General features: G+C 44.0%; 1 protein-coding gene across 6 annotated transcripts in view; it reads left to right on the top strand.

Annotated features, from left to right (window-relative positions):
• The window catches only part of PDE8A (phosphodiesterase 8A), a 120078-nt gene that overhangs the window by 34288 nt on the left and 59397 nt on the right, over positions 1-26393 (top strand). The window contains exon 1 of one of the 6 annotated variants that reach the window (XM_073227052.1): positions 24004-24152. The exons of the other annotated variants lie outside the window; for them this stretch is intronic. The gene's annotated coding sequence lies outside the window, so the exon portion shown is untranslated. Of the gene's footprint in view, positions 1-24003; positions 24153-26393 lie in introns of those variants that run through there. 6 annotated transcript variants of the gene reach the window in all.

Raw genomic sequence — 26393 nt, 5'->3', positions numbered from 1 at the left:
CAGAGAGGAGATGACGATTAGGACAGGGGACCTGCTGTTGGACTCCACGAAGAGGCAGGCCTAGGTGGCAGTACTAGCTCTGGCCGGGAGGAAAGACACTTTTAGGGAAGGAAGAAAGTGAGCATGGAAGTGAACACCACTGTTTTTGTAGGTTAGGAGTAGGCACAGATTTTAAGGAGTTATTTGCCTGTTCACCTCATTTTTCTTTATGAAATAAGAATGAGGTTATATCCTGAGGGTGAGGAGGTACGGACCTTGAGGACATCACAGGGAGAGAGCTGTGGGGAATGAGAGCTGTCGGCGCATAGCCTGCCCGGCAGCTGGTGGTGGAGGCCATGAATGTTTGGTGGCCTCCGTCTGCAGGGCTGTGTGATCTCCAGTGGTGCCCAGCAGCCCAGGCGCATTGATGGGGTGTGTAGCTTTGCTGCATATTGTGTTGGAAAGATAAGGAAGGGGAGGTAGGAGAGGAGAAGGGGTGGGTGAGAGAGTAGAACTTTGTCTGCAGAGGTGGTTTGAGTGATGGGTTGTGCAGTCTGTCCAGGGCAGGAAAGGTGATGTGTTGGGAAGAAAGGAGAAGAGAGGAAGTTGGAAGTCAGTCACAGGAGGAGGAATGCCGGTCTCAGAGAGCTGGTCGGGTGGGTGTACTGGTCAGAGAGAGGATATTGGAAGTTAGCATTTCCGACGTGGGGCAGTTCTAGCTGACAAGGGACTGGAGCGGGTAGGAGGGAGGGGAAGGAACATCATGGGTTTGTGGCAGAACTTGTTGAAGTTGCTCGGTGGCTTATTTACACGGATGTCGATACCACCAGGTTGACGATAAGACGGTGGAAGGGGATGACCGTGTTCCAAGTGTTGAGGCAAGTGCCAGAGTGTTCAGGGAGGGAGGGAGAGGGGCAGGAATGAAGCGCGGTACAGAATGGCTCGGACAGCCTTAGAGGAAGGGGACACGCTGTCTGCTGGGGGACCAGGGGTGGCTGGATCTGGAGGTCTGCCGGGCCTGGCTATCCACGAGCCTTCAGAGGTGCCTTGCAGCTAGTGGAGAGAGGCCTTTGCTCAGGTCTCCGAACAAAGGCTGGTCTCTGGGTCTTTGCTTGTGGCTTCTCTTCTTCCTGTAGCCTCCTCATCTGCCTAACTCCCGCTTGCCCTTCAAGGATGAGGCCTGAGATCACATCTTTCTAGACTCTTCCTTGAGTCCTCAGGTCTAGCAGGTGGCCTGCCATGTCGGCACCATCTGCTTGCCCTCTCCTCTAGACCAGGACTTCCTTGATGGAGGCGGGGACTTTATCTTTGCCCCGGCCCAGTGTCTGGCACGTATTTGGCTGAACAGTATGAAATTGCCACTACCAACCAGTGAATGCGGTCTAGTTTATTTCTCTCCCTAATGGGTGCCTTTCCTCTGTCAGCTCATCTTGAGTGTTTTTCAGAAGTCGTGTGGCCTTAGCCAAGTTCTGTGCAGATGAATGTAGTTGCTCCTTAGTGACCAACTAATTTCTGTGCGGGCCACACACAGTCCATCAGTTCGTGCTGTTTTGGCTTCTTTCTGTTTTGTCTTGTTAACTTCCCCTTTTCTCCACATGAGGTAGAAGAAGTAAAAAGAAACTCATTTGTGTTCAGGATTCCCCGGTTGCCAGAGATTTCCGGGCCTGTTTGTGTGTGCGTTTCACCCTTCTGTCGGGTCTTCCTGAGCGCCTCCATGCCAGGCAGAAATCGGACTCATTCTAGTGTCTCTGCTTCCGTCCGGTAGGTCTCATGCTGGTACTTGTCGGCTTAAATGTGCTACTGGGGCTCTGCAGCTGCCGTTGAGGTTGTTAGTCACTCATTGGAACAGTGACTTTAGCTTCCCAATTGCCCTACATGCAGTTTCTCCAAAACGTAATGACTTGTGTGCCTTACACATTAAAGAATGCATTGAACAACAGCACATCCGGATTAAAAACAAAAAATTGAGAACCATATCTACCTGCCGTGATACTAAAACATGTTCCTTTTCTGGGTTAGGGGAAGACAGGCCGTATATAAATCAGTTCAGTAAGTGTAGGTTTTTCCAGTGGTTTCCAGCCATCCTCCTGGTTGATGTTTTCTTTCACTGTCTGAAGTTCAGAGGTGTGTGTGCTTGCTTTTGGGGTCACTGAGAATGTGATATAAATATGCTCTTCGTATCCCAAGGCCACCATTAGCCCTGGATCAGACCTGTTCCCGAAGCCCCCTGAATTCTGACTTGAGAGTTCCCCCAGCCCGCACTCCCACCGCCCTCTCCTCGGGACCTTGCCTTCCGAGGGGCACTGCGTTGAGGCCAGTTCTTGAGATGCCCCACTTTCACGAGGAGGGCTTGCTTAAAGAGCCTCCCTTCTTTTGGGGGGGTTTCCTCTATACCGCCACTACCAGGCTGTCCTTCCTGGGAGTCCTATCCTAGTTGTGAATTTCCTGTTTTTTTCCTCAGGGCCACTACTGTAATATTAGCATAGCCAGTGACATTTAAAAAAACAAACCAAAGGCCTGATTGGCCAATTGCAGTTAAGTTCTCTGGCCCCAGGCCTGCTGGACACTCTCTGGCCACCAGAAATGCTTCTCCTGCTCACCCCTGCCCTACTCCCCCCCACCTTTTTTTAAAAAAGAATCTGCTAATCCTTAGCAGGTGAATCTGAGTTTATATTTAGATGAAAGTTACCTATTAACAGAAAAGTCTGACACTGTAGACAGGGCTGACAGCGTTGATGGTGGATGGAAGTAAGCAGGCAGCTTTTAGATCAGAAAGGCTTTGTGGGACACGGGGACCTTAGGTCATCTGTTTCGGTGGCTGGTCGCACAGGGGCGTCAGGCCATTCTTGGGAAGCTAGGCACACCGTGAGACTCCGGCCAGAAGCCTGTGACCTACCCCTGCATTTCCAGTTTGGCTTCAGTGAGTCCCAGCCTTTCTGATGCTGGCCCATGTTTATGGGGTCAGATACCCACTGTCCACCTCACCCCACCCCACCCGTCCCATCTCCACCCGAGTGTGCACACTGTGAGGGATCCTTGCCGTGTCGGGTGCCAGACTCTAGATGTTGAGTCAGTGTCCCCCAGAGGGGTGTTTGCTGGATGCCCGCTGTGGACCTCGGCCGCGACGGTGCAGGTCATGACTCGCCCTGCCGTCCTAGCTCTTACTGCTGGTAACAAACCACCCCGAGCTTCGCAGCATTAATAGCCATTCTTTCCCTCTGCAGTCTGGACTAGGCTATGGACAGGGGCATGGTAGAAACTGGCTTGTCAGGACTTCAGATGGCAGGGGAGTGACTCAGATGGCTGTGAGCTAGAGTCATTTGGAGGCTTCCTGACTCACATGTCAGGGCCAGGCTGGGCTGCCCCGAAGGCTGGTGGGATCAGCGGGGACTGTTGACCAGAAGGCTGCAATGTATCCCCCCTGTGTGGTTCGGACTTCTCACTGCATGGTAGCTGGGTGCCAGGAGAGGGTTCCTAACGGCAGGGAGCGAATGATCTCTACTGGTTGAAGCAATCTCGAGGCTGCCAAGATTCAAGTCTGCCCAGATCCCCACCTCCCACCAACAGGAGGGTCAAAATGTGCAGCTAGCTGTCTTAAAAACTACCACAGGTTATTTTAAAACAGCAGGGAATGCCAAATAAACAGTAATAATAAGTAAGTATTGTGGAACGAGTGTCTCAGTGATGGGTCTGCATATGCAGGGGCATCTGGCCATTCTTAGGAAGGATATAACATTTTTTTTACTGTGGAATACAAAAAATATTTTTTAAACCCTGCTTGACTGTAGTAACATCTAATTTGGTTTATGAATACCAAATTTTATCTCTTAATACTTCAATTAGTAGGTTGCTGTTATGTGATTCTTAAGTCAGTTTTAAAGATGAGAAAGGCCTCTCCATTTTTGAGCTGTTGTCACCGGCCACCAGGAGAGCCGCAAGGCCTCATGGGGAGTCACCGCACTTTCAGCATGGACTGCCCTCTGGACTGGCAGCCAGAACTTCCCTAAAATTTTAATCTATCTTTGCCAATCAGTTTCCTAAAATTACTAAACAGATATGAAATGAAGAGGGCATACTTTCCTTTGCAGATGATCAGAAAATATTTCAGGATCTGGAGGCTGAAGAATGAGCCATAATAGAGAGAAAGCCAGCCTCTCCGAGGAAGGTGGTGTTTGAAGTACAGTGGTCTCAGGAGAGGTGTCCTACCATCGGTACTGAACCCGAAATGAAACACTGAGATTGGGGTCTGCCGGAACAGTCTGCCCTCCCCTCCCTCTCTGTGGTCACTCCAGCCCTTTCAAGGGAATGTGTAAAAATGACTGAGCGATGGCACTCCCTGTCACCCTGTGGAACATCGCCTTGCTCAGCAGCAGTTTTGTGGAATGGTGCCATAAAGACTAAATTTTTACTCAAATATCTTAGAAAATTTGTATCTTCCATCTTTTATTAATGTGAAAGTGATACATGTTCACTCTAGAAAACTAGAGAATATAGATAAGCAACAATAAAAACCATCTGTTATTTTACTACATATAGAAAATCACTATTTTTGTGCATATCCATCCTGTCATTTTTCTTAGGATATATACACACACACATTTAAAAAAAGCAAACGATGGACTCTTCCAGTATATTGTTCTGAAACCTGCTTTTAAAAGTTATGTGGTTCCATGTCAATTAACTTCTGTAATAAACACTTTATAGTATTACATTGTATAGAGATAGTATTTAACCACTTAACTTGCTGACAGTATTTGACTTTTTTTTTTTTTTTTGAGTATGTGGTATATGCATACAGTACAAAATACCATGATTTTTCTTCAGGAGCTGTATGTATGTTTGTATGTGTAACTTGAACTGCTAAATCAAAGAGTGTGAACATTTAAAAACTTTGTATATGTATATACTGCTAAGTTGTCTTTTACAAATGTACCAATTTACACTCCTACCAAAAGTGTTGTCTGTTCCTAATATTTGACAAGTTGATAAGGAAAAAATTCATTCCTTGCTTGCTTAATGGCATGAATCATTTGAGTTGGAACCTTTTTGCCTTTTCTGCCTCTCCGATTCCCTCCTGCCCTTCACGGCCCACCTGAGGTACCACCTCCCACCCGCCTCCTGCCTCATGCGTCCCAGTGCCGGGAGGCTTCCCTCCTGCTTTGTCTTATGGATTTGTTTTGTCCGGTCCAATCAGCTGTCGTTTCTTGAGAGTATTAAGCACTGTGTCTTATTTTGTAATCTTCATCTGCATGTAGCTCATTTCAACGCAGTTTAGGACTCAGTGAATACTGAGTTAGATTGGAGTCTCAGGAAGGACTGACGGCAGCAGAAGGTAGTCTCTTGGGAGAGACACGTGAAGAATAAAAATGTACATCAAGCTGGAGACCCTGCAGATCTCTAGGAGAGGATCTAATTCTGGTTATTTCATTTAGGCAGCCTAGCCTTGAAATTCCTTGTTAATAATAACTGACATATTTTAACCATAGGTAGTAGGATCCCCTTAAGCCAGGATTTTTTTTTTTAATGACCCAACTTTCCCTTAAAAGTCATTTTCTCAATAAATTAGTGTTGGCTCCAGGCCACATCTCTTTCTGACTCTTACTGCCCTCCCTCCCCCATGTTCCCTTCAGCTCTTTCTGGTCTGTTTGGGCCTCAGGGGTAATCTTCCTTTTTTTTTTTTAAACATTCTCTAGACTTTGGAGCATCGTTGACAAATTTGCAGAGACAATTTCTCTTAACCGAAGGCTCTTTTCTGTACTTACCCATTACAGTTTGCCTTCTATATATACCTCATGGTCTTTCTAAATTACAGCATTTTATTTCCACTTGTTCCTCTTTTCCCTACTTGAATATTTTCTGGTGAACCTGAGTAAAATTATGAGAAGGCACCCTAGTAAAACAGTCTGTAAAACCCTGGGCTAGAAACAGTTGCCGGTGCCTGACTCCGCTTTACAGCATTCCTGCCCAGCCTTGGCCAGAACCTTTCTTGGAAGCTGCACATCGTGTGTTCATCTCTGAGCATTAGACTGCAGCGGGTAGAACTTTTCAGCTGCAGACATGGCAGTCACGGCTTCAAAGCTGTTTACTTTTCTCACATAATAGTAAGTCTAGAGGAGAGGTGCTAGGATGGGTAATGCAGCAGCTCACGGACAACTTGTCTACCTGCGCCTGTGTGGCAGGCGCTGGGTCTTGAGCCTCCTGCACTCACGTGACCGGGTCTCTGGCAGGCAGGGACTCTTCTGAGGGAGAGGAGGAAGTTTTCTGGAGCCCGACCCCCGTGGCCTGGGGCTCTGTGTGCCCCGGTTCTACTTCCCAGAAGGTAAGGTTGCAGCCATTAATAGCTGTCAGCCTCTCCTGCCTTCAGGGAGAGGGCGATGCCACTGACCCTGCGCCTCCCAGAGGCGGCTCTGACTTCCATGGGCCAGGGCTAGCTCTCAGTGGGGTCCCCACAACCATCTTAGCTCTCTGTCCTCATGGGAAGTCCTAGAGATGTTTAAAAATGGCTGTTACAACTCTTTCTGAGTTATGTCTCCTGCTTGTGGGATACTTTCAGTTCCCTGGCCCTGTGACAGTGCTGCCTCAGGCCTCAGTGGCCTCATTGAATCCACCCCGTTTGGCCTGGTCCTCCAACCACACTGGTTTCCTCCTCGTGGGCACCTAGTCACCTCTTCAGCACTGGCCGCGATCGGAGTGGGGAATGTAGGAGCAGCTCAGCCTGCTGGGGTTTGGAATCTGCTGTATGGCTGGGCCCTGGGCCCTTGGGGGCTCACCTGACTGCAGCGCTGTTAGTTGCTGAGATGGCCAGTGCCGGCCTCCTGTCCTCTGACCCTTCCCCCCTGCAGCCTCATCCGCTGTGGAATCTGCCAGCGCAGTTCGCTGTTCCTGAACATGCTGGCTGGCCTCACACCTGCCTTTCTGCATAATGCTTTCTCTTTCTGGAATGCTTCTGCCCTCCTCCTCACCTGGCACAGCCTTACGCTCCTTCAAGCAGGCATCACTCTTCTGAAGACTGGTGATTTCCCCCAGGGCAGAGCTAATCAGTCACTTCTCAGCCACACTCTGTACAAGCTTTTGTTGTGAAACATTCACAAGAAGTGTTGTAATTATCTGTTTACATTTTTCTGTACTATATTTAGCTTCTGGAAAATAGGATCTGTATTTTTATGTCTGTAACTTCAGCACTCAGAATAGGTTTGTGCATAAAAAGTGCTCTGTAAAAATTTGTTTCTTATGATAGGAAATTCATATATATTAAAAGCAAAGTTACAAAATACATAAGATATTATTATGTTACCTAAACCTGAACCTCATAGCCTATTACATTTCTTATTTGGTGACTAGACAGAGGCCAAGAGTGGTAAGTGACTTAACCTAAGGTCACATAATGATGAGGGGCGGGGCTGGGACTGGGCTTCTGTCTTTGTCACACATGTCTTGCCTTCCAGTTTCTGTAACACCATCTTGCCAGGTGGATGGGGGTGGGAGGGAGTTAATTAGCATCACCCACATGGCTGTCAAAGACTGCCTGTGCTTTACTGTCCTGGGTCCTCTGTTCAACGTGGACCTTTCTCCACCTCTCTGCTTGTGCAAGTCCAGCCCTCTTCTGAGTTCCCATAGCTCTTAGGCACCTGCGGCAGTCGCAGTCTAGTACAGTAACCCCTGTGGGCCTAAGGGGGCCCACAGCCCAGGGCCCAGGATCCACACCTGCACTTACTAGCCGTGTGACTGACAGGTAGATGAACCTTGCTGGAGGCTCTAGTTTCCAAGTCTAATTAGGAATAATAGGAACAGTTTCTACTTCACAGAGTTGATGTGAGGATTAAATTAGATACTCCTTGGTGCAGAGTAAACACCCAAATGTTACAGGCTGTCATTGTTGGTCGGGGCTTGATTAGTATCAATGAATCAGTGGAGGCTTGATTACTGGCCTCCTCTCGCTCCAGTTCTCGTGCCTTACATGCCGCATCAAGGGCTCCCCAGGTTCGTAGGGGCACATCCTAACCTACGCGTAAACACGTGTTGGAGTATTTCTGTGAGTGGCCTTCCCTCCTAGCCGACGTCTTACTGTGTGCCAGGGCTTTGCCATCGGGCGTTTGCTCATTTGTGTGGGATGATTCATTGCGAAAGTCATTGTCTCTGTGGTCTGCTGAGAGAAGGAACAGAATGTTTTCTCTTGGTTACTTTGCAGCTACAACTGGCTTTGAGGATCAGTGTTTGTGTACCTCTAAGTTTCTATTAATTAAGGAAATGGATTAAAGAAGACAGCTTAATGAAAACTCAGAGTGCAAGCAATTTGCACACATTCCCTTGTTTGACACCACAGTACAAGCTCCCCTCAAGTTGTAAAAGGACCAGTCTATAATTCTCCTGATTAATAATTGTAGAGATTGTCCTTGGTGTAAGACTTGGACAATTTTGCTGTTTGGATTTTCTCCCTCTTGTAAATGAGAAACCAGGGAAATACAGTGTATTTATTATACAGGGAACAAAGGTCGTGGAAACAGTAACTTTTAGAACCCTTAGTTACCTAGCTTTTAAAGACCTAAGCCTGCTTGTTTTACTTCTAAAAGCCTGTGCAATAAACCCTTAATTTTCTCTGATTTACAAGAAATCTACAATGTGGATTTTTTCAATAATTAGAAAATGTTTTTGGAGATTTGCAACAGTTTGAAAAAAGTATTCTCTAACTTACTTTATTCTGAGAATACATTATAGAATACAGATAATAAAAATTTGTGTTGATCGACTGCTTATGCTGTTGGTAATGTTTCCAGTCAATAGTAGGCTGTTAGCCATTAAGCTTCGGGGCATCAGCAGTCACACATGGTTTTGCCTGCAGAGGGACTGGCATCCCTAGGCCCCGTGTTGTTCAGAGGTCAACTCTATAGGGAAAAATGAAGAAACATGAAAAACAAAACAATGGTGAACGACATTCACTAGAAAAATACTGGCACAGAACAAATAAACATTATGACCAAGTATTTCACAAGTTTTAACAAAGTCGGTCTCCCTTTATGCAGAACTGGAACACAGGCCAGAAGTCCAGGATCTCAGGGAAGAGATGGCAAGTCAGCAGGAAAGGAAACCGAGTTCAGGAAAGAAAGTGAAGGAAAATGAACAAAGTTAAAAGTGACAGAAGGTGGTGTGTAGAAAACAGTCATGAAACGAGCTAAGTGAGAGAGAAATAGTTAAAAAAGGGTTAAAGGGGAATGGCAGACATGAATGAAAGTACAAAAGAATCTCTCAAGAAGGAAGTAATAGATGAAACAAAAATTTAAAGATATAAATCAAGAAAAGTTTAGGAGAACTTGAGTCCACAGTTTGAAAGGATACAGTGTAACCAGGGAAAGTTAACATAGAATTGGACAGCCCTGTAATTATCCCAGTAAAGTTATTGGACTTGAGATTTCAAATGTAAAAGGTTATTTGGGCAGCCAGGCCACAAAGACTCACTCACTGAGAAAAGGGGAAGTTTTGGCTGCTTCATATCATTAATCGACACAAGGAATCACTGACGGAGTCTTTAAGAAGAGTTAAGTTTGACCCAAGGACTCTATATTCAATGAAATTGTTTGGAAAAAAGGAAAAAGACAACTTTTTAAATGTAAGTAATTAAGAAAGAATATTCCCATGACTGCTTCTTGAGGAATCCAGTCAAAGACAAACTTCAGTCCACCAAGAGATAACTGGCAGAACTATAGCAAAAAACTGGTTGTGAATCTATTTAACATAGGTTAAAACAAACTTGGAGATTAGTGCAATAGAATAGAATGTAGAGGTTATATGAAATACGACTGGACAATGTGAAATTATCTAACCCAACTGGAGAGAAGAAGGGGAAAGAAGACAGGAAGTAAGGTAAGAAAGTTCTGTCCTCATCTTTCAAAGAGAGGATTCAAAGGGCGTCATTTAGAACTAACAGTTAAACTGAGAGACGTGTAGGTATATTTAAGAATACAAAGCTCAACAGGCTTTGTATAATACAGCAGACTAAAATAGGATAGTGGAAGGATGGTGAAGGAGAAGGAGAATACCCTAATTTCATAATTTCTTATAGGGGATTAAGTAGGCACTGCCTAAAGAAATAAAGACTTACAGATGTTAATGAAAGTAACCACTAATACAAACCATCTTAAATACCAAATAGTGCACCCAACAAGGAAAACAGTCTTTACAAAGAGTAACAAAAATAATTGATACCAAGGCCAATATCTGTCAGATCAATTAACTATAAGTGGGAATTGGGGGTCACAAGGTGGCATCCCCCGTCTTGGTCTTCAGGAGGTCACTCCGTGCACTCTGCTAACACTGTTCCTTGACAAAAGAGGCGACTCCAAGGCCTGTGGGTCAGTGGCCTTGGGGTCAGCAGGGACGCCCTCTCACCTTGGGGGCTTCCCTTGGAACTGATTCTTTTTTTTTTTTATGCTCGTCCAGCTTCAGCGAGGAAGGTACTTCATGTTTGGCTTAAGGTGCTTGGCTTCATTCCTTTGAAGAAATTAGAAACCCAAACTGAGAAGTGAATAAATGAATGAAGCCAAAGAAAGGATTAACTTATTACTTATTTTGAATTGTATGTTGAAGGTTTTGGTGAAGTTCTTTTCTTGAGAGCTAGTATAGGAAAGTGTGTTTTGTTTTTAGAAGCTCCTTGAATATAAACAGGCCCTCATCCTGAAGTGTCATAGTATTTGGTCCCTTAATGTATCTTTGTTTCACCCTCAGAACCGAAGCCTTCTTATTTACTCCTTAGTTTTATGGAAATAGTGTCCACATTTTACAGACAGTAGTATACATGGGGCTTCTGGTTTGACCTTTAGCAGTCTCTACTACCACCTTCCCAAATCTTCACCTTGAGTATCTGTTAAAAACTCACAACACCAAAAACAAGCCTAGTACTGAAGCTGAGAGCTGATGGGACTGGACTGAAACCACACATGCTAGGGGCTGGAATCCCAACCTAGGGAGAAAGTAGGGAGACTTGTTGCCTTCCTGTGCCTGCCTCTGGGTCGCCCCGGCAGCCTCCCTGTCCCTCTGTGTATGTGGTGCCGTGCCCAGCAGCATCGGGCACTGGGTCCCTTTCCTTCCCTCCTGGGTTCTTTGTTCCCATCCATTCAGAGACTTGACCTCTCTGCGGACATCTGAGCAGCGAATGAGGAGGCTTTCTTGGAGGTCCCCATAAGTAAAATGGGAGCATAAATGGGAAGCAGCCCAGACATTAAAGGACAAACAGGCAGAGCCACTGTACCTGAAAGCTCGGTGGGCCTGACCCTGTCTGTACCCACCGTCCCTTCCACCAGGCAAGGTGCTGGTGCTCTGAGAGCAGAGCTGGAGCATAGTGTGGCTTCCGGCAGATGCGGCTTCCAGGTAAGATGTCAGCGTGGGTCCCTCTGAAGGGGTTCACCTGCCGAGGTGGTAGCCTGCCAGGCTGAAGGGGCTCCACGCGAAGGGCCATGGGATTTGCACTAGGGTAGGAAATAAGGAAGCTAGAGAAAAGCCAGCTGGAGGAGAGGCACTGCCCGTCCGAGGGATTCGCAGTGGGAGCAACACAGCAGGAGAATCTCTGGGGAAAGCACATAAACGCTCCGTAAGAAAACCTTAGAAACCACCAGGCTCCAAGCCCGGGGGAGCTCTGCTCCTTCATGCCCCCTGCCTCAGAAACAGCAGCCAGCAGAGAGGGAGGTGAGAGGAAGAGAAGAGCTCTCGCCCCTCTTACTTAAAGGTGCTCTGCACCTGCCGCTTGCCCTGCTGGGAGAGGGGAGAAGGCGCTTCTTCCGCTGAAGACTCAGGTGCTCTGCAGGTACTGGGCCGATTGCTTTCTTTTTAAAGTAAACCCTTTTTGAATTTAATGCAGTTAGTGTATGTGAATTTTTATAAATTACAACCAGCATCCAGATCAAGAACTAGAACATTCCAGAACCCTATAAGGCTCCTTGCTGTTTTCTCAGCCAGCTCCCACCCCCACCAAATAACACTCTAGATTAGTTTTCCCCCTTTGGAACTTGATGCAAATGAAGTGGACCAATTACTAATCACTTTTAATTACTGAGTTGAGGCTGTATTTGTGACTTAATAAGTGTACTGGGCTGAATGGTATCCTCCCAACGTTAATGTCCACTGAAACCTCAGAATATGACCTTATTTGGAAACGTCCTTGCAGAAGTGATTAGTTAAAATAAGGTCATGCTGCATTCGAGTAGGCCTGAATCCAGTACCTGGCACCTGCAGAAGCCCACGTCGTGACCGGCAGACTTGGAGCGCTGCAGCTGCGAACCCAGGCTTTCTGGCAACCGCCACAAGCGGGGAGAGAGGCCTGAGATGGTCTCTCACTCAGAGCCGCCAGAAGGAACCTGCTCTGCCTGCACCTTGATTTCCGGCTTGGTGGTGTCCCGAATTGTGAGAGAATAACTTTCTGTTAAGCCAGCTAGTTGGTAGTGATTTGTTGTGGCAGCCCCAGGAAACTAACAAAGTGCAGATGCTAGGCCATGGTGTTAAGAAAGAGTGGGCAGGAAAGCTACGAGGCTTGCCCCAGTTTTAGGAGTGGAGGAAGCACTATTTCCATTAAGCAGGTTTAAGGTGGAAAAAGGACTTAAAATGACTTTTCTGGTTCCTCTACAAAGAGCTGGTTCCTCTACTCAGCCTGCCAACTGTAGACGCGAACTGTCGGCTCATCAGAATATCAGAACCTTCTTTGTTTTACCCTCCAGAAAGGCCGTGGAGATAAGACCTTCCCCAGATGTATTTCATGCACCGTCATTTACTACAAAGCTCTTTTTTCCTAAGTGAGTCAAATGTCCCTATGCGCACTGGATGTGGGTTCTGTGGGCAAGTTCTTCAGTGATTCCTGAAAAATGCCCCCGAGAGATTCCTGTGCCTTGGAGTGTGTAGAGCTAATCAGAGTTGAAAGGTCATACCGAGCTTCTTGTCCTCTGCTGTCAACAGTCTCTCTTTAGGCCACCTGGGATGTGGTGGGTGCAGGCCCGTCAGTGTCATCCTAGTGAGAACCCTTCAGTGTGCTGGGAATCTGTGTTTCCCCAATCCTTCAGCCACCTTTTTGTTGAAAACTATTTAGGAAATATTAACATGTAATAAGTGAAACCCACCACTTGTGGATGTGCTCTGCCCTAATTTCATTTACTGAGGAAACCACAACTTCATGTTTTATATTTATTCCTTATCACTGCCGTGTATGTTTAATACTTTACCTATTGCTAATAACATTTTGTTATAGGAAAATTTTTTATACTATTAAATGAGCATGCTAAAACTCAAGTTTCATTTAGCTTGATATATAAATATATATGGATATGTAAGTATATATAAATAACATTCAAAATTAATCTCTGAAATATTTTTGCTTTTATTTGTTACTGGTTTTACAAAATTTTCTGTAGAATCACATGGTCATATCCTAACATTTTTATATGAAAGTTGTGCCACTGATTGCACTAGAAACCTTCGTGTTTTTTTGTGCATCGTGCTTTCTTTTCAGATTCAGCTATGGGTGCTCAAAACCAATACAGTTTTTCACTTCTTATTATATGTTATAATTTAAATGGAAAACAATTTTTCAGAAGGAGGTCAGGCACTTTCTATGATAATTAACAAAACATTGAAAATAGTTGATAATGGGGAACAAAACGTTCAGAGTAGCAACAAGACAATCTAATCAAGCAGAACTGTTTTTTGAATATTTGTTAATTGAGGATAGACTCAACTGTAACAAAATTAACAATTGCATCATTTCTTTGGAGACTTTTGAGAATGAGAGAGAATATTCAGCTGGAAGGATTTCATTGTGAAATGAGAAAAAGGACAGAATGGTTTATAGTATAGCACATCAGGAAACCCAGCCAGTCTTCATTTTACTCTAACACTGGGATTGTTTGTCCTCTTTTCCTTAGATACTTCCTCTAGGAACATTTATTATCAAAACACAAGGAAGTGTTGGAGATTTCAGTTACTCAGTAATTGGTTCATTCAGCAGCTACCAAGCACTGCACTTACTAAGGTTCCCGTTTTATGAATAGAACTCAGATGCTCAGTCTGGTTGGGGAAACAGGTGAATGTAATTCTGTCATGGAAATAAACCCAAGATGCCTTGGGAACACATGAGCATAGCACCTCGTCCAGACAGAGGTTTGGGCCGGAGGCATAGCCAGAGCTTCCCCACACTTCAGGCTTGAAAAATGAGGAGGAATTAGGGGAAAAGAGGAAGAAGGCAGGAGTGTGCCATTCAGTGAGCCATGTGACTGCAGCACAGTGGTAAGAAACATGGTCTTTCACGAGTTCTGAGTGGTTGGAGCCGTTGAAGCTTAGGCTTCACACCTATGGGAGCCTTGAATGCCATATCAGAGAATCCAGGCTTTATCTAGGGCAATGTGAAGCCCTTGAAGGGTTTCACATGTACTGTATTTATGCATCAGATATTTCGCTCTTTCTGAAATGTAAGTAAAATCCTGATATTTCTGTGCTTTTGATGAATACTTTCATGCATTTCCCATCCCCTTCCCTTCTCTGTTGCCTGTAATATACAGTTTATCTGTTCGATGCACGTAGTAATGACAGAAGGAAAAGGGACCTGACTCTTGTCTTGCTGTTTGGACAGTTATTACAAGAGAATGTTTAAGTGTAGCAGATGTGAAATGAGCAGAAAGATGTTTTGAAATGTTTTGTGTTAGTTCTTTATGGTCCGCATTTTTGTACATCCTGTAGAAATATGTCATTCCCTATGTATTTGCAGACACTTTTGTAAAATTTTAGGGGTACGAATTCCTCTTTAGGACTTGTGTGGATGTATTCTCATTATTAATTACTGAAGTAAGGCGGAAATGATATCAGCAGATGTGCAGAGCTTTTGTTCATACTGAATACACTATTCATGTAGACAAAAAGATCATTTCTCAATTCAAATCGGAATATTCTAATTTAAGGCCTCAATCAGTTGTGTCATAATCTCTATGGAAACAAAGGTTTCTACTGTGTAGTAGTTGTAGAAGTAACTCATTTCCCCTTGTAGATAACACAAATGGTAGACGCGGATGCCTCTTTCTCCATTTTTTTCTCAAGAACTCTCTTAAAATAGAAGAGACTGTAGCCGATGACATTTGTTTATATGTTTTATAAAATTTAAAATCTCTCTTCAAATTTCTCGCTTATGTACAGTCTTACAAAATTGTTAAAACTTAAAAATTGTTGATAAGCTCAATTTCTTTTCCTAGTAAACTTCTGATGCAGAGAATCGGATCATTCTTAGCTCCTCGCATGCTAGCCTCGTCTGCCTGGGCGGGCACCCTCCCCTCCGCGAGCCTTGGGTTGTCTGATTTTTTTCCTTTTTCATCTTCAGGCATTCTTTTTATATTATGGTCCCTTGTTGGTTATATGTTTCACAGATAACTTCTCTCATTCTGCGGCTTACCTTTTTATTCCCTTACTAAGGTCTGTTGATGAACAGAAGTTCTTAATTTAAAAATATAATTTATCAGTCTTTCCCTTTATGGTTAGTGCTTTTTGTGCGTAAGAAATCCTTGCCTCCCTCCTACGGTTCCTCTTTTTGTTGTTTAGTTTATTTTCATCTGATCCCCCACTTCCTCTCCCTCCCTGCCTACCATAAGTAACCATTCTCATGTGCTTAATATATGTTATTTTGTTTTCATGTGTTCTTATAAAGTATGTATTGTTTGTGCTTATGTGTTTTTAATTTATGTAAATGGTATTATATTGTACATCTCATTGTTTATTTTTTTCACTTAGCATGTGTTTTTAAGACACCCTATATTACTGTTGCCCAGTTAGATATTTCCATATTGCCTGCACCTCCCTGCTACGATTCATAACACTGTACAAGCACATTTGCGCTTGTTCCCTTACAGGGGAGCCCCCACAGTAGTGTAAAATTTACCTCCAGCAGCTTGACCAGATCACCACAGTAAATACCAGAAACAGATGTCTATGAGAAAGGCACTTCAAATATAAAGACACATATATGTTAAAAATAAGTGGATGGAGAAAGATATGCTAACACTAATCCAAAGCAAGCAAGAGTAGCTGTATTAATTTTAGACGAACAGACTTCAAAGTAGGGAAAGTTACCAGGGACAGAGAAGGGAACTGTAGTAATAAAGAGGTCAGCTCTCCAAGAAGATCCGACAGTTCTTTACGTGCATACACTCAGTGCCTGAGCTCCAAACTGTGAGGCAAAAACCTATTAGAACTGCAAGGAGAAATAGGTAAGTCCACTATCATAGTAGGAAACTTCACCACCCCTTTTGCAGAAATGGACATACCCAGCAGGCGGAGAATCAGTAAGGACATGTTGAACTAAGTACCACCATCCATCACCTGGATATAATTCATAGACCACTTCATCCAACCACAGCAGAATACACATTTTTTTTTCTCGAGCTCATGTGGGAACATCTACCAAGGTGGACTACATCTGGGCCACAACCCCTTAACACATTTAAAAATAGGAATCATACAATGTCTTTTGTCAGGCTACAGTGAGGTTAAACTAGGACTCAATAACAAAAAGATAACTGGAAAATTCCAAAATATGTGGAGATTAAACAACACAGTTCTAAATAACACATGGGTCAAAGAAGAAATCTCAAGAGAAGTTGAAAGAATTTTTGAACTAAACAAAAATGAAAACAATCAAATTTGTGGGATGCGCAAAAGCAGTGCTTAGAGATTTTTGGCATTTAATGCATATATTAGAAAAGTAGATAGATCTAAAATCAATAATCTTGTTTTCCACCCTAGGAAACTTAGGAAAAAAGAAGACCAAATTAAATCCAAAGAATAATAAAGGAATATCAGGAACATCTCCATGCCCCTAAATTCGATAACATAGATGAAATTGACTAAAATCCTCTCACCGCTTTTTCAACATCATACTAGAAGTCCTTGTTAATGGAATAAGACAAGAAAAGGAAATAAAAGGTACACAGATTGGGAAGGAAAACCTAAAATGTCTTTGTTTACAGATCACATGGTTGTCTATATAGAAAAATTGAAAACAATTGACAGAAAACTCCTGGAACTAGTAAGTGATTATAGCAGTGTTGCAACATATAAAGTTTTACAAATATATATATATATATATATATATATATATATATATGTAAAATATATATATGTAAAATATATATATATTTTTATAACATGAACAAATGGAATTTGAAATTAAAAACATACTACTACTTACATTAACACTTCCCAGCATGAACAAAATGCTTAGGTATAAATCTCACAAAATATGCACAAGATCTATATGAGGAAAACCATAAAACTCTGATGAATAAAATCAAAGAAGAACCATATAAATGGAGAGATACTCCATGTTCATGGGTAGGAAAACTCAATATTTGTCAAGATGTTAGTTTGTCCCAAAATCATCTATAGATTCAATGCAATCCCAATCAAAATCCCAGCGTGTTACTTTATGGATATTGACAAACTAATTCTGACATTTATATGGAGAAGCAAAACCCCTAGAGCAGCCAACCTAATAACAAAGGAGAACAAAGAGGAGTGACTGATAGTACCTGACTTCCAGACTACAACATTACAATAATCAAGACATTGTGGTATGGGTGAGAAAACAGACAAATCAATAGAACAGAATAGAAAGCCCAGAAATGGACACCCATAAATATAGTCAGCTGATCTTTGACAAAGGAATAAAGGCAGTACAGTGGAGCAAAGATAGTTTGTTTCTTCAGCTAATGGTTCTGGAACAATTGGACATCCACATGCAAATAATGAATTTAGTTACAGACCTTACACACTTCACAAAAATTAACTCCAAATGGGTCATAGATCTAAAAGTAAAATGAAAAACTATGAAACCCCTAGAAGATAACACAAGAGAAAACCCAGGTGACCTTGGGAATAGTGATGCCTTCTTAGATAAAATATCAAAGATGCAATCCATGAAAGAAAGAACTGATAAGCTGGACTTCATTAAAATTAAAAACTTCTCTGTGAAAGACAGTATCAAGAGATTTAGAAGATAAGCCACAGACTGGGAAAAAATACTGCAGAAGACCACATCTGATAAAATACTGTTCTCCAAAAGATGCAAAGAACTCTTTAAAACTCAATAAGAAAACAACCTAATTTAAAAAATGAGTCAAAGACCTTAACAGACCTCAGCAAAGAAGATATACAGATGGTACATAAGCATATGAAAAGATGCTCCACATCAGGTGTCATCAGGGAAAGGGAAATTAAAACAATAGTAAGATACCACTATATACCTGTTGGAATGGCCAAAATCTGGAACACGGATGACATCAAACGCTGGTGGGGATGCAGAGCAACAAGGATCCCTCACACAGTGCTGGGGGTAGTGCAAGATGGCATATCCGCTTTCTGAACATATTTGTACCATATGGTCTAGCAGCAGCACTCTTATATATTCATCCAAAGGAGTTGAAAACGTGTATCTATACAAAAATCTACACCTGGATGTTTACAGCAGCTTCATTCATAATTGCCAAAACTTAGATGGCAACTTGTCATGGAATCATGCAGCACTAAAATGAAATGAGTTATCAAGCCATGAAAGGCGTGGAGGAAACTTACATCATATTTCTAACTGAGTGAAGCCAATCTGAAAAGGCTACATACTTGTATGCTTCCAACTGCATGACAGTATGGAAAACGCAAAACTGTGGAAACAACTGAGAGATGAGTGGTTGCAGGGGGGAAGGTGGGGGGAGATGAATGGGCAGAGCACGGAGGATTTTTATAGCTGTGAGAATACTTTGTATGAATTTGTAATGGCAGATATATAGTATTATACATTTGTGCAAAGCTATAAAATGTAAAACACCAAGAGGGAACCTTAAGGTAGAACATGAATTAGAGGTGATTATAGTGTAGCAACCAAGGTAGGTCATCCTTGGTGAAAAGGGTGCCGTCTGGTGAGTGAGGTTGATGGCGGGGAAACCTATGCATTGGGGGCCTGAGGCGGCGGGTGTAAGAATAATCTCTACCTCCCTCTCAATTTTGTTGTGAATGAAAACTGCTCTGGAAAACAATAGTCTTTAAAAAATGTATTTAGTTTGAAAGACATAAATATGGATTTTTCCTATATAGATACCAGATAACCTCTGGTCAAGGCGTTACCCTAAAGTCTTTAGGAAGAAGGGCCCTGAAGCCCTGGGAGAATGTGGTCCCTCTGGGAAATCTCTAGCCTGGGCTGTTGCTGAATTTGCAATGTAGGGGGAGGCAGTGGTTGCCCAGTGCCTGGGGCCATGGTTCCAGCCATTCTTTTTTTTTATACAATTTTTTTAATACAATTTTTTTATTAAGGTATTTTTGATATACACTCTTATGAAGGTTTCACATGAAAAACAACGTGGTCACCACATTCACCCATATTATCGAGTCCCCCACCACACCCCACTACAGTCACTGTCCATCAGTGTAGTGAGATGCCACAGAGCCACTACTTGCCTTCTGCACTGTCTTCCCCGTAATCCCCCCGACCATGTGCACCAATCATGATACCCCTCAACCCCCCTCCCCTTTGGTCCCCGCCAGCCCCTTGCAGTTTGGGGGTCTGCTGCTGTTTTGTTCCTTCGGCGGTGTTCTGCTGCTTTGTTGTTACGCTCCACAAATGAGGGGGATTGTTTGGCGCTTGTCTTCCTCTGCCTCGCAGCCACCCTCACCCCCACCCTCATCGCACTTCGAGGCCTTCGCCCGCCCAGGGGCGCCCCTCCCTCGCTGCTGCGCGGGCGGTGCCTTTGCTGCCTACGACTCTCCCTCCCTCCCTCAGGGTTGCTCTGCTGGAACCCAAGTTCAGTTTCCTTTGGGACATGAGAATATGACCTCTTCATTTTTCTGAGCTGGTTATTTGAAATTTAGAATTAGACATCATCAGCAGTGAAAATATCCCAAAAAGAAACTTTAAAGGAACCAGTGTTACTTATTTAAAAAAAAAAAAAAAAGGCAGCATAGCCAATATACGGAGAATACTTGGGCAGCCCTAATAAAAGGATGAACCTGATTTCAACAGCCGCACGTCAGGCTGTGGACTGCACTCAGAGGGCCTGACGGTTCGGCAGGGGCGGGGGCGGGCTGGGGTGAGCAGTAGGACTCTGTGGCAGACTTACCCAAATAGCGTTCAGCCTGGAAGCCCCCTTTCTGTCAGAGCTTGCGTGCTGAGCCGCACCCCTGGTCCGGAGCCAGGCAGGGGCGTCCCCCATGCTCACACAGCCCTGTCCACTAAAGGTAATGGCTGCGCACCCTGGAGCCCTGAGGTGGGTGCCGGGCGCTGTGTGGAGACCCGCTCGCCTCTTACTCATTGAATCTCCACTGCCTGGTGGGGCTTAGCAAAGCGAAGAAACTTGCCTGAAGTCACACAGTTTTTCATGGGGTGGGTCAGGGTTCAAATCCCTATCTATCCGACCTGAGAAATACTGGTTATGGAAATTATGTGGGTGCTTCTAGACAATTCATTCTATTGTGTAGGTTGTCATCCTCTGTAATCCCTTTTGGATACAGTGAGGTTCATTAGCTAACCCAGTACAACCCCAGCTGCCTCTTGCAGTCAGGGAGCCCCAGGAGTGGTCAGGTAGGCAGCCAGCAGCCGTCGAACCTTCTGAACCAGACTCACTGCTGTCTGAGCGTGCAGGGTGTGATACACGCGTGATTAATAAATGTAAATGTGCCAGAAATAGGCGCATCCCAGAGAAAGGCAGGGTGCTGGTCTGTTAATTTCTAGCTAGGAACATGCCTTTTCGATGGCCTGAGAGCTTCTAGCCTGCTGGGTTCAGTCTTCCCCAGGGGGCAGCTGCATAAATAGCATTGTGTTCACACGCAGCCAATGGCTCCCCGCCTGCAGTCTGCAGAGGCTCCTCATTCTGACAAGTCGATACCCAAGTGATCAGTTTCCTCTTTTTTGATGGGTTGGGGGAAAAATAGATTCTGGTCTGGCCTCCATGATGTTCTACCTGAGATGTCTGAAGTTGGATTTGAGGATTCTTGAATTTCAGTGACACATTTACAAAGAAGCTCATGGGTTGGGTTATCTTACAAGTGGCTATTCTCATTTTTTATGGGTTGATTCTTTCTGAGTTTACCTTCAGAGGCAATCTTTCAGGGTTTCAAGGAAACAGTTATTCCCCTGTACCAAATACATTAATGCATTTAAGAACTGGATCCTTTTTGTACAATATTTCAAGGTATCGTGCTGTTAGTGGTAATTATTAGAGATTACCTTAGTGCTCTGAAAGAAATAGCTCTTTGAGGAAATATAGTTTTAAAAATACCTTAAAATGTGTGCTTGTATAATTAGTTTCATAACAAAAACACCTTGGAATATCTCTTCTGTAGATACTTGAGTTTACTGAGCATTTACTCACTGTCATGCATTGTGTTTAGCTCTTCAAATAGCTCATTTAATCCAGACCATTTTTTGCCCAACACTATGGGTTTGGGAAAAAAAGGACCTGAATAGTTTCACCTTAGCACATGACTTGATTTTGGCATCCAGTTGGAATAGCATATAAAAGGCTCCTTGTAAATATTTGGTTCTTAAATTGATTGAAGGGAAACTTAGGGACAAGTGAGGGGAGAAAATGGAGACGAGGTGGGTAGGGGTGAGTCTGCAGGTTTACCTGCTCTCGGGGAGCAGCCAGGGCTTGGCCTCCGGGTGGATCTTGGTGCCACCTTGTGGGTGGATCTGGAAAGGTCCACGCAAGTCCTCACCGGCGTCTAGTAGGATGGCCTGCAGAACCCCAAGTTTCCACACAACACTGATACAAACTGCAGGTCAGATATCAGAACTCTGGTCTAGGAATCAGAGGCTTTGGTTGTATCCTTCCCATCATTCTGCCTCCAGAACACAGCCCAAATCCATCTGCTCATCTCCGTGGCAACGGCTAGGCGCTGCTGCCATTGTCTCCCACTTGGACCGTTAGGGAGACTTCCTTACTGGTGTCCTTTACTCTCGCCCGCCAATGTCCATTCTCCACAGGTAGCCAAAGGGATCTTTCCAAAAAATAAGAATCAGATCACATCACTTCTTGTACAAAACTCTCTAGTGGCTTGTCATAAAATTCAGAGTAAAACCCAAGTTCCCCTCCTGGCTTAGAAAGCCCTGCATCTCAGGGTTCCTGCCAAGCCGTGACCTCGTCTCCTGCCCTCTTCCCCTGGCTTTCCTCAAGGGTGCCGCCCGCCCTCTGCCCGGTGTTCCTTCCTCCACTCCTGGCTGGCTCCTTCTCATCAGTCACACCTTGCCTCCCACAGTGCCAGCTCAGGGGCCTTTCCTCACTGAGTCTGTGGCGGAGCCCCTTTCCGTCACATGGCTCCCTGTTACGTGGAGGTACTGTCCGGCCCGTGCCTGGGAGACCATTCACCACGTAATGGGAGTCTGACCCGGGCTGGGTGAGCGGTGAGCGCTGCTTTCCAGGTCCTTGGTCTCACTTTCCGCCAGATATTGGATGGGGTCCCGTGATTTAGGCCTTTCCCGGCGGAGCGTGAAAAGATCGCTGGAATTAAATTCCCGAGAGTTGGGTTCTGTTCCCACCACTGTCACTTACCAGCTGTTTGAGCTTCAGTTTCTTCATCAATAAAGTGGAGCTCATGAACTTTCCTTACTCATACGGTAAGGACTAAATTTAAATACAAATAGAAGCAAAGCATTTAGCACATAGTAGGTACCTTCTTTCTCTATTAAAACTGTACCATATTGCTGTAGTTCACATTTTCCCCTCCTGCCACTCGAGGATGGGGGTAGGCGCTTGTCTTCGTTCTCCGAGCACCTCGCTCCCTGCTTGGTGTATGACGCACTAGTACGCAGTCCACAAGGACCTGTGTTGAGTCTGACTTCTCCCACCTAAGAACTGGTGTCGCCTGACTCCCCCTGTCTAGGCCCTGTCCCTTCGGTCAAAGTACAGAGAGACAGAGGAGACGCTCACTGTTCGGGGAAAGCCTCGGGGGACAGTATGGCTCAAGACAAAATCTGATTTGTATCCTTACTGCTGTTCCTAGGTTTATAGTTAATGTAAATTGATCCCAGTATAACTTTCTTTTTCTGTAAAGGGAGTGTAGGAAAAAGAGAGAGATCACAAGATCCTTTTGTGGTTTCTGTTGTTAGGCTGCTCATAAGATTCCTTCTTGTTCTTTTATGAAGTAAAGTGTATATGAAAATACTCTGAAAACTGGAAGTGCTGTATTACATACATACATATATGTATAAATTGAAATGAGTATGATTTCTAGATAAGTGGTTCTGAAAGATTAGCTATTGAATAAACATTCAAAAATGTTTTTGATTGCCTACTGTGTGCCAGGCACTGTTTTGGGAATTAGAAATACAGCAATGAATAAAGCAGGTAAATCCCTGTCTTTATATAGCTTGCATTCTAGTGGGAGGGACAGACAATGAAGAAGATAGATAATAAAATGTGGAGTGTGGCAAATGGTGACTAAAAGCTAAAGAGAAAAAAGCAAAGGCAAGCGATAGGGTCAGGGGAGGAAAAATCTTACCTGGGTTGGAATTACATCTCTTTCCTCTCCCACCCCCACCCATGGTCATGATCCATAATATAGCAACCTTGCCTTCTGGTGTCACATCTAAATAATGTTAGGTCATCTAGGGAAAGAAAAGAAATCTGGTATGAGGTTCATCAAAGCTTCTAATAATAATTCATGTTTCTGCCAGCCATATTTATAAAAAATTGCTTTAAAATATTAAATTACAAATAGACATCTTCCATATCTGATATGCTGATTTTACAGTCTTTTTTTAGCGGTCAATATTAATAAATACATAAATATTTAAAAATCCAAAAGACTAAACTCAACAACTTATATAATTACCATTATCAGCCCATGAACATACTGTTTCTATATTACCTAAAAATGTCAGCTCCTTTTGAAGCTGAAAGATTAAATCAAAGCTGTGTTATTAATAACTCTTCCATTCTAAATATTAATATGAAAAGTAAATTCTTGTTAAGAGAGCCACGACCTGAAGTATTAGGTCAGCTTGGTTCTGATTTTTATATACAGAGAAACGAGGAACACAGGAATTCCAGCAGCTCTGGTCCCCCATCCAGAGCGGTCGGGACGCTGTTTACGCTGAGGGCCCGCCGCTGACGTCCGCTCACTGAGGACTGCCGTCAGATTTCCTGGTGGTGGTTATTTTGGGGAGGGCAGTGGTAAGTAGTTGTCCAGCCCTGCTGGGACACTGCTCGGCAGAGGTCCTGAGAGCCGGATATGCCCCGTAGACAGGATGTAAGGTTAAAATGCAGTTTAGTTAAGTAAATAAAACAAGTGTTCAGTGGTAAAATAGAATTGCTGAAACACTAATGTTTTAAATTGGTATTGCTTAGATTATACTGAGGCAGAATTTCTAGTCTTCAAAAAAGGTATGGCTTTCTCTCTTAAAAATGAATGCATTGGTGAATTACTTTTGTAGGTTGAGACCATGAAGTTATGCTGTCCTTTGTGAAAGTTAATCCACCCACTCTCCTGTTCTCAGGTGCTTTCCCAGGAGGGCTGGGGCTTTTGCCCTGAGCCATCCACACCTGTATCTTGTCCCTCAGCTGTGACCAACATTATATATGTGTGTGTTTTAAAAAATCATGCTAGTCACTAATGTTTAAAAATTCTATCAATTAATTGCCTTTAACTTAGTTTTTCTCGTCCTGGTTCCTCAAGTCTGTGTTGCTAACTTTCTCAAACTTAGTGATTTGAAAGGTCACTCTATCTACTTCTTGTTCATGACAGAAAAAGACTTAAGACTATGAATTTTGCCTCTGAGTAAAATTTTACAGTATCCTGTAAGCTTTACTGTATGATATTCTCATTTTCCTTATTTTCCAAATAATCTGTAGGTGGTGTTTGCATTTCCTTCTCTGATCTAGCAATTATATGAGTTAACATTTAAAAATTTTCCAGGGAGGGGTTATTTGTTGATTTTGTTTAAATTTATGTTTTTAATTTCTGGTAAGATTGCATTATGAAGAATAAAAACCATACAACTTTTACTTTTAGGAGTATGTTTTAAGGTTTTTCTTTGTGACCCAGGATATCATGTTTTTACACTTCTCTTCTTCCCCTTTCAGACTGTTTTTAACTTACTTGATCCCTCGTAGCACATTTCCCGAGGGCCCTCCTGCCGTGGGCTTTCTGCTTTCTCTTAGGAGACCGCCCCAGGGATGTAGAAAATGAGCAGAATGATTTTCCTTCTCTTTCTTTTTTCTGTAATTTTCTTCCTTCCCTTTCTATTTCTGAAGTAGGCCTTGTTCACTCTTTCATTCATTGCTTTAACCTTTTTCAAAACCAACAGAAAGCTCACTTTTTCTCTGTCTCCCTTGCTTTCCCTCTCACTGCTGGGGGCAGAGGACAGTGGGATGGACGTCATCTCGCCCTAAGGCCCTCCCGGCCACCTTCTCCCCGAAGTTCCAGCCTTGGCACGCCCTGTGCGCTAGCAGGAGGCTGCCTGGGGCTGGGCGCCCCGGCGTCATGGGTGCTGTGATGTTTTCCCCCTCTGCTGCTGGCCGCAGGGCCTGCCTCCTCAGTCTTAGCCCAGGGCAGTAGGGCCCTCCTCATGCTTCTCGTGCCTTCTGAGATATGACATTGCTGCACAGCAGATCAGAAGCTGAGCAGGTGGGCGATGATTTGCAGGCACCAGCTTCTAGCAGTGGGAAACATACACAAGCCTCCTCCATCACTAGGCAAGTCTGTTACATGTGTTTTCTGTAGGGTGGAAGATTGTTTGAGGGGAGGGACTTGAGGAGGGTAGTCGGGCAGTGTCTGTGGGAAGGCTTACAGACCCTGTGCTTCCGCTGCTGGGCTCCAGGCGTGGAATCATACCATCTTCAGAGGCCTATGGATCCCCTTAGCAGATATGGGGTTTACCTGGGAAAATTCCAAAAAAAAATGTCTCTTCCTCTGGGTAGCAGCTCAGTGCCAGGGTTCATTGTGTGGGGCTGGATTTTGGCTCCCATTCTCCCTCCTTTGTGCAGCGCACAGACTGTCCAGACCTCCTGGTGGCCGTGGGTTTGCAGCACAGGTTGTTGAATTAACCAGACTGACTGGTCATTGGAAGCCCAGCTGCCACTTGGCCAGCTGTGTGACCTTAAAACACGGTACTTGGAACCTAGCTTTCCAACTGTAAATTGTTAAACCATGTTGCTGTGAAGATTGGGTGAGATGCACGTGTGCAACCCGTAGCATGGGGCCCAGTAGTGCTAAGCCCCGCATTGGCACTAAGATTAGTAGTATTCATTGGGGTCTTGTTATGTCATTGTGTTTATCTTGGTGTCTTTTAGTGTGAAGTTCTCAAACAGATAAGCTTTTATTGATAAGTGTTATGCTCCTCTATAAAAAGAAAGTGTCAACTATTTCTCAATGGGGTTTCTTTGGCTGTGATGTCCCAGGGTTCTGATTGCTGG

Source organism: Manis javanica, chromosome 18, assembly GCF_040802235.1.
Source record: "Manis javanica isolate MJ-LG chromosome 18, MJ_LKY, whole genome shotgun sequence".
NCBI classification, from domain to species: Eukaryota; Metazoa; Chordata; class Mammalia; order Pholidota; family Manidae; genus Manis; species Manis javanica.
The sequence above is the reverse complement of the archived record's forward strand: the minus strand, read 5'-3'. Positions and strand labels throughout refer to the sequence as shown.